The sequence below is a fragment of the Humulus lupulus genome, chromosome 3 (genome assembly GCF_963169125.1).
Source record: "Humulus lupulus chromosome 3, drHumLupu1.1, whole genome shotgun sequence".
NCBI lineage: Eukaryota > Viridiplantae > Streptophyta > Magnoliopsida > Rosales > Cannabaceae > Humulus > Humulus lupulus.
Window position 1 is genome coordinate 97931178 of NC_084795.1, and position 11554 is coordinate 97942731.

Sequence of the window (11554 nt, forward strand, 5' to 3'; positions counted from 1 at the left end):
GACTCCCACTCCCGGATCCTGCGTAGCAGGAAATACTCTCCGTAGGACAAGGTCCCCAACTTCGAATGTACGGCTCTTGACTCTTGTGTTGAAGTGTCGGGCTATCTTGCCTTGGTACATTTTTAGTTGGACCTGCGACTGCTCCCGGAGCTCTTCGATCATGTCCAGGGACTCCTGGAGAAGGGCGTGGTTCCGGGTAGGGTCGTAGGTGTCCTGCCTATGAGAGGGGATCATAGTTTCTACTGGGATGACGGCCTCGCAACCGAAGGTCATGGAATAAGGTGTGTGCCCCGTCGAAGTTCTCTCTGTTGTGCGATAGGCCCAAAGTACTCACGGAAGCTCTTCCGGCCAGTGAGCCTTGCATGCTTGGAGTTTTTTCTTCAACGTGGTCTTTAAGATTTTGTTCACTGCTTCCACTTGCCCATTGGCTTGAGGTCTGGCGACTGCAGAAAAGCTTTTGATGATTCCATGCGAAGCACAGAAGTCCGTGAAATGCTTACTGTCAAATTGCTTTCCGTTGTCGGACACAATTTTTCACGGAAGCCCGAAAGGACACACTATATTCTTGATGACAAAGTCCAGTGCTTTCTTAGAGGTGACCGTGTTCATAGGTTCAGCTTCAACCCATTTGGTGAAGTAGTCTACCGCGACTATGGCATACTTCACTCCACCCTTCCCAGTTGGGAGGGAACCTACTAGGTCAATGCCCCAAACGGCAAACGGCCAGGGGCTGATCATTAAGGTAATTTCTGTAGGCGGTGCACGCGGAACCTTGGCGTACCTCTGGCACTGCTCACATTTTCTGACATAATCCACACAATCCTTCTTCATGGTGGGCCAGAAGTATCCTTGACGAAGGATCTTTTTGGAGAGGCTCAGACCGGAGGTATGGTCGCCACAGAAGCCTCCGTGAATCTCATGGGCGATGGTGCTGATTTCGGTTCCGGCAACACACCTAAGGAAGGGTATGGACAACCCCTTGCGGTAAAGCTTTCCATCCATAACCACGTATCGGGGAGCTTGATATTGGAGCTTTCTTGCGTCAGCTTTATCAGTGGGGAGCTCTCCGGTGGTGAGAAATCTGAGGATGGGCCCTATCCAGGAATGGGAATGGTCAATGATGGCATTTACCCTCCGTGTCTCGGTACTAGGTGCTTCTAAGTGCCCGATGGGCACTAGGCCATATTGTTCAATTTCCGGGTCTGTTGCAAGCTTGGCCAGTGTGTCCGCGAGTGAATTCTGGTCCCGAGGGACCTGGCGGATTTGGTGGCCTTTGAAATGCTGCAGGAGGCCACGGGAGAGAGACACGTAGGCAGCCATTTTTTCACCTTTCGCCTGGTATTCTCCGGATATTTGGTTTACCACAAGTTGGGAGTCGCTGTATACTTCGATTTTTTGGGCTCCGACTTCCCTGGCCAGTTGTAATCCAGCTAGCATGGCTTCGTGTTCTGCCTCGTTGTTGGATGCTGGGAACGTGAAACGGATGGCGCTCTGGAGCTGATGTCCTTGGGGAGAAATTAGGATAACCCCTGCTCCAGCTCCTTTTTCATTTGAGGCTCCGTCTACATAGACCTTTCACGTGGGAAGTTCCGGGACAGGATCTTCCGGGAGGTCATTCATTCCTGAGCATTCCACAATAAAGTCCGCGAGAGCTTGACCTTTTATGGAAACATTTGGCTGGTAGTGGATATCAAACTGGCTTAGTTCCATGGCCCATTTAAGTAATCTGCCAGAAGACTCGGGCTTCTGCAGGACTTGCCGGAGAGGGTGGTTGGTGAGTACTCTGATGGTGTGCGCCTGGAAATAGGGCCTTAGCTTTCGGGAAGCAATTAGCAAGCAGAGGGAGAGTTTCTCGATCATTGAATATCTGGACTCGGCGTCCAGTAATCTCTTGCTCACGTAATACACAGGGAGCTGATTTATATTTTATATGATCGTGATTTAGATTTTAAAGGATCATGATTTATATTTTATATGATCGTGATTTAGATTTTAAGTCTTGTGATTTAAATTTTAAAAAGTCGAGTTTAAAATTTAAAAAGTCGTGGTTTAAATTTTAAATAGTCGTGGTTTAAATTTTAAAGAATCATGGTTTAAATTTTAAATAGTCGTGATTTAAATTTTAAAGAGTCATGATTTAAATTTTAAGTCTTGTGATTTAAATTTTAAAGAGAGATAGTTTAAATTTTAAGCCTTGTGGTTTAAATTTTAAACCTTGTGGTTTGAATTTTAAAGAATAGCGATTTAGATTTTAAAAGATCATGGTTTATTTTTTATATGGTCGTAGTTTAAAATATAAGCCTAATAGTTTTGTTGGGAAAACTTATACAGGATTTTTATTTATTTTCATGTAGATCTAATATTAAACAAATTTATATGAGATAACTAAGAAAATATTTCTAAAATTGAATTCAAAGATAAATAATGATAAGAATACTTACATTATACGCAGCGGAATAATAGAGTCATTCCTTCACTTTCTCTAACACTTGTATCCTTTCTGTCGCGGAGTATTACCAAGAAACTGAACTGATCTTCAATTTTCTTCACAGCCTTCCAAAGTATCCTTAGAATTACCTAGACTAGGGTCCAAAGTATCCTTAGAATTACCTAGACTAGGGTGAGCAATTCTCAACACATGAGATAGATACAGAGAGAAGAAGAGAGAAGAAAAATAAGGATTAGAAAATGACTTATGTTTAGAGAGAATCTAAAACCTAACAGAAACTTGTGTCTCAGAAATCTGAACTTATGTTTTGACTTCTCTCTTAACATTCTTTTTATAGACTTAATTAGGTCATTTATTTAATTAAAAAATCAATAAAATAATAGCCAACTAATAGCCCTAGGTCGAAATTATCATAGGCTTTAGGCCCGTGAAATTTCTCATTTGATTATAAGCCCATTGGACTTAAAATCAAGGCTTGTATTATTTTCTATTGATTTAATTAAGTAAATAATTATTTAAATCCTTTATCAAATTAATTATTTATAATTTGAACCTTGATTTAAATGTATTTATTAATTTAGATACTAATTTATCTTAATTAATAAATCTTCTCTTATTTCTCTTTTCTTCTCAAAATTGTATAACTTTATGAAACTATCCAAAATTGACCTGGTCAACTTTGATAGTTCTAATTGATAATTAAATCAATTAATTGAGACTATCTAGATGATTTTATCCAAGGTACAATGGGGACCATGGGCCTATGAAATCAAGCTCCAATACGTTATCATAAATCTAACAAATAAATTTACTAACTTATTAATTCCTCGTGACTCCACTAAAGACTCGGAATTGCACTCACTCTATAACAAATATAGATACGTTATTAATTATCCATTAGTACAACCATAATTGTCACTCAATCCTCTATAGACGGTCTACAATGAGATGGGACTAAAATACTGTTTTACCCCTCATTGTATTTTATCCTTAAAACACTTAGTTCCTTGTAAATGATATTTTAGTAAACTAATATTAATTACTAAAATGAGATCTCTATCATTTAGCATCTTGAACCAAACTAAAAGGAAACCATCATTTCACTTCTTCATCATAAGCTATAGATGTTCATATCTATGATTAACACTCCCACTCAATTATACTATCGAGTTCCCAAGATGTAAGTATGGGCTAGTCCGTAGGGTAAGTTGGTAACGAACAAGTTAAAGAACTCAAATAATACAATCAGTTAGAATACTAACCACTCAGAATTTAGATTGAATTGACCTATGATCAACTATATGATATGACTAGAATAGATAATAACGACATGTTTACTTATCCTATCAACTGTCATTATCGGTCTTGTCTGATGTAACAAATACATTCAATCTTATCTACTTTGCTAATATTCTGGAAAGAACATAACACTATAATGTGTAAGTAGATCATATCGTAGATTGGCAAGTCAGTGTAAATCATGTGCACTGACTAATCTTAGGACTAACTTATTTTGAACATATAATCATATTTATATTCCAGTGTGATAACGTCACTATAAATATGATTAGATATATGCTCAAGATTTAATAGAAGTTTATATTAAACAAATAATCATGAAAATAAAACATTGAGAAAAGTGATTGACCAAGTCAAAAAACGATTTCTATTCTTTTATTGATAATAAATGAGATTACAAAGAAATTTGGGTTTTGTTGTACCCTAATTTTAGCTCGATTCATTCACTCAGTTCGAGTATAGCTAGCAAATAAATATACGGAGAAATAACCAAGACTATGATATATGTTTATTATCCACGTAAGCAACTCCCGTTTCACATGGGCACGTGTGGTGTTAGGCATCCTGGGTTTAACCCGAGCTACAGGCATGAAGTTTGTGAAGCGCGAGCTCGTAATATTCAGACAATTGTCGAAGTACGAGCTAGGAGAGATACTCAGCTCGTGGTATCTCTGATATATTGCGTACCCGGGGATCCCCAAAGACTCGGATATTTTTATACGATTATTTATGACCAGCCTGTCATATTTAATTCCCAGATATTAGGAGAACATTTACTTTATGATCAAATCATATCCCAGTATAAATGGGAATTATTTGTATTAAATGTAATAAATATGTAAATCCGTGATTGAATCACGCGGTTACCTAACCCTGTCCATGGAATTTCTCTATAAATACTGAGAATATTGGACAGGAAAAGGGATCAATTATTCTGTAATACTGAAACTCTGCCAAAATAGAGAGAGAAACAACAATAATATAGACTCGTGGACTATGTGGATTTTAACTACTGAACCACGTAAAATATTTGTGTTCTTGTGAATTCATTTCATCTTTCGTTGCGGTTTATTACTAAGCACTGATCTACCTTATTATTTCTAAATAAATTGTTGGTGAAAAACCGCGTCAACAGCTTGGTGCTTTCATTGAGAGGGAAATTAGTGCTTTCATCAAAATCCCAGTGAAATCTCATCATGGTGCTCACTCACTCAATGCACAACAATGAGATAGAATAGCCTGGTGGGCAGGAGGCCCATCATACTGCTGTTTCAAACGAGCATGGCCCTGAAATCCAACAACGCCCGGGAAAGCAACCGGCGGGTCACGGCGATACTGGGAGTTTGGCGTCATTGCCACCGAATCCAAACCCAGAATACTTAACTACAGTTGAGTTGGAAAATATGCAGTTAAGAAGCCATCTTGCTAAGGAAAACAGGCAAATTTAGGAGGTTTTGGCTCGGTTACTCCCTATTGCAACCGACGTTAATGTCGGAAAGAGGCAAAGTGGGTCTCATAAGTCCCACAGGAATAACCGATCTAAACCAAGTCGGTCACTCAGAATGGCCACCCCAAGTTCTGTGCCTACAGCACGAGATCGCCAAAATGCTCAGCCTAGTGGCCCTCATAGGGGTCATCAACATGTCAATCGATCAGTTAAAACCGCAACCCCAAGTTCGATGCCTCATTCACAATTGCCTGGGAATACACATGGAAACCCACGAGGAGGGGCTGGGATAGGCTCACAGAGACAAAATGTTCCAGCAAACCCTCCTGTGTCACGATCGGATCGTCAGGCGCAGAGAGCTAGAAACAATGGGGTAGAATAGAGGTGGACTAATTTAGTTCGCCCTGATGGGACAAGGATTGCCTCACCAATAAGGCATCCCCCGTCACCTATAAGACATCCAACACCACCTCGGCCTATGTGGGACATTCCTGCTTATGGAGACAATAGGAGAAATCCTCCTTCGTCTGTCCATACCTATGCCCCACGGAAACGTGTTGAGAATTCGGATCCTCGACCTCATCCACGAGCTATAAGCTTTGCAAATGGAAGTTATTGGACTGAAAGTCGTCGAAGTGGTAGGTCCGAGGGCAATCTAAGAAATCATCTAAGTTCGTCACAAAGCCCTCAATACAATCCATAGCTTGATTTGCGTGATCGCCTGAATTCGCAGAGAAGAAATTCAGTTTGAGATTAGGGTGTTAGTTATACTCAGAAAGAGGGAGGTCCTTCCGAAGTACGTGATAATGGGAATTCCCCACAAAACAAAGCTCGAGCTTGGAGGGACAACAACCCATCAAACGCATATGATAGGATGAAAGTTGTTGAATAGCCCCAAAATAACCTATGGACCAGGGACCAAACCCTCGAGAGGCTAGCTCAGATGGAGGATCAAATGAAGAAGCTTTTATCTAAAAAAGATAAAGACGATTGTGACTCAGAGGATGAGCTTGAGCTTTTCGCCCCAAATATTACGATGGCCACATATCCAGTGGGCTTCAGAATGGTGCACTTGTCAAAGTTTAACGGAGATAGGGACCCGTCTTATCACCTTGGGATGTTTAACACCATGATGATGGCCCACAACATCAGACCCGATCTAAGGTGCATTTTATTCCCCTCAAATCTTATTGGGCCAGCCAGGCAGTGGTTTAAATAGTACAAGAGGCATTCAATTAGCTCGTGGAAGAAGTTTTCTGCTGATTTCAAGAGAGCATTCAGGGCTTCCCAGACAGCTCGGGATAAGGTTGATTCATTAGATAATGTAAAGAAGCAACCTGGCGAATCATTGAAGGCATATCTAAGTAGGTTTGTCAATTTCGATGCACGAGCTAGAGATGCCGATGACAGTTCCAAGGTCATGGTGATGAGGACGGGAATCCTTGTTAGAGGCGACCTGTGGCAGGAATTACAGAGAAACGGAGTTAATAGTGTGGACGAGTTCTTGGCACGAGCTCAAAGATGGGTTAACCTAGAAGAGGCGTGAGCTTCTGTCGCAGGAACCAGCCAGATCCCTGTCCAGCCCGTTGGAGTGGTAATGGATGTTGTAGCTACGGCTCAAACCGTTGCCCAGAATAACCAAGGGGGAAATAATAAGAGGAAAGGAAATGGTGAGGGCGACCAAAGCGAAACAAAGAAAAATAAGTCCAGGAAGAAATTCAAACCTGTTTACGCAACATATACCGACCTCACGGATACTAGATAGTGCATCTTCTTAGCCAATTCTACTCGCCTTCCATGGAAGAAGCCAGAACCATTGAAAAACCAAAGAACGGAGAGAGATCCTTCGAAGTTCTGCTTATATGATATCGGTCATAACACTAATGACTGTAGACAGCTGAAGGTTGAGATCGAGACCTTTATCAAGGCAGGACATTTGGCCCAATACGCCCGAAATTGAGTGGTCCCTAGTCAGCCCACTGGACAAAACCCTCCATCAGCTCCTGAAGCTCCAATGAATCAAGCCGGAGCTCAAGCGAATCAGGACGACCTTCCTCCGATAATAGGGGGAGATATAGCTACCATTTTGGGAGGAACTCATTTGGCAGGCACGAGCAGAGGTGCCCTGAAGAGGTACATTAACGAGTTGAAATCCCATAACTGAGTGGAGTTCGTCCCGGAACAACGGTTATCAAAACAACAGTGATTGGAAAATCAACCAATCATTTTTACAGAAGAAGATGCTAGCCATGTCCAATTCCCACATAACGATCATTTGGTCATAACCGTTCAGCTCGCCAATTGGAGAGTACGGAGGACATTAGTAGATAACGGGAGTTCTGTGAATCTACTTTTTAGGTCCACCTTGGAAAAAATGGGGTCGTCTGTAACAGAACTGAAGGCGACATTAATGATTCTGTATGGATTTTCTGGCGAAGGATCAGCAACCATTGGGACGATCGAGTTAGTGGTAACATTGGGAGAAGGCTCACGAATTGTCTCCAAGTTACTTGAGTTCGTTGTGATCGATTGTCCAGCTGCATACAATGCAATTTTTGGCTGACCTGCGTTGATGGACTTTGAAGCCATGACCTCTATCCGCCACCTAGCAATCAAGTTCCCCTCAGCTACGGGAATATGCACCGTTAGAGGCGATCAGCTCACTGCCAGGGAATGCTATAGCATTTCTATGAAGGGGAAATCACAACCTGGGCAGCAAGCTATGACCATAAGTGACGGAGGTGAGGAGTCCTAAGAAGTGGAAAGATACTTGTGGGACGAAAGAACCTCAAGAAGCAAAGGATAGCGACATCGTCCCACATGATAACATTGACCCACGAATGGGCGAGGACAGGTAAGAGCTCCAGGCCATTAAGGAGCTCGAGGAAGTAAGTATAGATCCCAAAGAAGCTTCAAGAGTCGTTAAGATTGGGAAATTTTTTAATGGACCTAAAAACGCACTTGTCAGAGCCCCCAATATTGTCTAAGCCTATGTCTGGAGAACCTCTATTCCTTTACCTGGCTGTGACAGAAAATGCAGTCAGTGCCGTGTTAGTTCGAGAAGAAGATCGTTCTCAAAAACCGGTAAATTATATAAGCAAGAGACTTCTCGGAGCTGAATCACAGTATCCACTAATAGAAAAGATGGCATTCTGTCTGATATTGGCTTCCAGCAAGCTCCGGCCATATTTCCAGTCCCATTCAATCAACGTCATGATCGACCAACCTTTAAGGCAGGTGTTGCAAAAACCTGAAATGTCAAGATGTCTTTTAAAATGGGCAGTTGAACTCAGCCAGTTCGAGATATTGTACGTGCCACAAACCTCAATCAAAAGTCAGGCCCTTGCTGATTTTGTGGCTGAATGCACTGAATTTCAAGAGGAGCTTTTGGAGGAACCGGTGCAAGAGTTGTGGAAGATATTCGTAGATGGATCATCGAACGAGAACGGATCGGGAGCTGGGATCATACTAATCTCCTCAAAAGGACATAGATTCCATACAGGTCTAAGATTCGGATTCGAGGCATCTAACAATGAAGCTGAATATGAAGCCCTACTAGCTGGACTGAGAGTGGCGAGGGAGCTCAAAGCGAAGGTCATCTGGTGCTAGAGTGATTCTCAGCTCGTAGTTAATCAGGTGTTGGTAGAATATCAAGCTCGAGGCACCAAGATGGGAGCTTACCTAGCTAAGGTGAAGGGGGAGCTATCTGAATTTGAGTATAGTACCATTGAATAGATACCTCGCGAGCAAAATTCTAATGCTGACACTTTGGGAAGGCTTGCCACCACCAAAGAGGCTGAGATCTTGAATGTAGTGCCAGTAGAGTTTTTGGAGAGTCCAAGCGTGACAGAAAAAATGGCAGAGGTCGAGATGATTGACACAAGACCGACCTAGATGACCCCAAAAATGTAATACCTGACAACAAGAAGGTTACCTAAGGATGGAAAGGATGCAAGAAAAATACTATATCAAGCTCCGAGGTATGTGATAGTAGATGGGACATTATACAGGCGATGTCATTCATTGCCTCTCCTACGATGTGTTCTGCCCGAGGAGGCTAAAACCATTTTTCAAGAAGTACATGAAGGCTTTTGTGGAGATCATGCTGGGGGGCAAAACCTAGCACTGAAAATATTAAGGCAAGGCTATTTTTTACCCACTTTAACAAAAGACTCCATCTTCTATGTTCAGAAATGCAACAAATGCCAGCGCTTCGCCATAGTTGCTCGAGCTGCTCCAGATGAGCTAACGATGATCTCATCCCCATGGCCATTTGAGGTGTAGGGAATCGACCTAATAGGATCCTTACCTATGGGCAAGCAAGGAGTTCGTTACGCAGTGGTGGCAATTGACTATTTCACGAAGTAGGTAGAGGCCGAGCTTTTAGCAACCATCACTTCAAAGAGAGTCCTGGACTTTGTGGTGAAGAATATTGTATGTCGGTTTGGGCTTCCTAAAAATATTGTGTCAGACAATGGGACACAGTTCGACAGTGATCTCTTCACTAACTTCTGTGAAAAATACGACGTTATTAAAAGCTTTTCCTCAGTATTGAATCCGCATGCCAATGGACAGGTCGAGTTTGTGAACAAAACCCTAAAGGCGAGCCTGAAGAAGAGGTTAGACAAGGCCAAAGGAGTATGGCCCGAACAGCTCCCGCAAGTGCTTTGGGCATACCGAACTTCTCACAGAACCTCCACGGGACACACTCCTTTCTCCTTAACTTTTGGAAGCGAGGTTGTCCTTCCAGTCAAAGCCATGGTAACCACTCACAGGCAAAGGACATTTATCTAGGAACGGAATGATGAATTACTTAATCCATCTCTCGACCTGATTGATGAGGAATGAGAGGATTCATAGTTACAGCTTGCCCATTATCAACAAAAAATCACTCGTTACTTTAATTCTAAAGTCAAGAGGCGTAGGTTCGAATTGGGCGACCTGGTTCTCCGAAGGGTCTTTCTGGTGAATAAGGATCCCAAGAACGATGTCTTGGGCCCGAACTGGGAAGGACCGTATTAGATCGTGGAGATTTTGCGTGAAGGAACCTTCAAGATAGCTCGGCTGAATGGGGAGATAGTCCCACAGAACTGGAACGCCATGCATTTAAAAAACTATTATCAGTAGTACCATCATCCATGTAAGGCTTAAGTATAAAAGCCATTTGATTAAATAATATATGGATTTTTAAATAATTTTTCTTGTTAAGGTTGTATCAGCTCGTGTATTTAATGTTTGTAAAAGCAACCAAGAAAGTTTCTACATTCTGGTTACTTGGGGGGCATATAACCCAAGATAGGTCAGAATAAGATCACTGGATAAGTTGAAATTACTTAAAACCCTAGATACAACCAGGTCCGAAACTTAGAAGCTTGGAAAATTGATTATTCGACGGCTTTTTAAGAGCGTGAGATGTCAACAAACCTACCACGAACTAAGTTTAAATTACTTAAAACCCTGGATACAACCAGGCTCGAAACTTAGAAGCTTGGAAAATTGAGTATTCGATGGCTTTTTAAGAGCTCGAGATGTCAATAAACCAAGCATGAACTCAGTTTTAATCATTTAAAACCCTGGATACAACCAGGTCCAAAACTTGGAAAGTTGGGAAAATTGTTTAAAATCAAGGGCTTTTTAAAGCTCGGATTATCAATTAACCTAACACAAACTAAGTTTAAATTATTTAAAATCCCGGATATAATCGAGTTCAAGGCCTGATTCTTAATAGGTATGATATAAATCAATACATAAAGTTTGGCTATAACCGAGCTTAAAATATCTATCCCGATCTAAAAATTGATTCCTAAAATCTCGAATGTACAAGTCTAAGGAGTCATAAACATGAGAGATAATAAATGAAAGATAAATAGATAAAAATTTAGATATATAAATTGAAAATAAAATTATCCCGATGAGAAAAACCTCGAATTGAGCCCAAAGGAAATTGTTTACAAACAAATAAAAAAACAAAAAACAAAAGGAAAAATATTGTCAATGAGCTCCTCCAAGTTGCTCGGAGGATGTAACCTCCTCGCCATCCTGCTTGCCTGCCGCAGAAGCATCCCCCATTTCTGACGGTTCTTGCAAAATCCAAGCCTTGAATTTTTCAAGGTACGGATCCCATAGCTCGGGAGCCATGAAAGAAAAGTTCCCATCTTGGTTAAAGGCCCAGCAATGGTACAAAATATCCTCCATGGATGACAATGAGGCCGCCTTCTCTTCTTTGATTGCGGCCTCGGCCTCAAGCAGTTTAGCTTTGGCTCCATCAACCTCGGCCTGAAGTTGTGCATTTTGAGCCTGGAGGGCAGTCAAGGTGGTCTTCGCAGCCAGTTCACTTTCCTGGGACGAGGCAAGAGCAA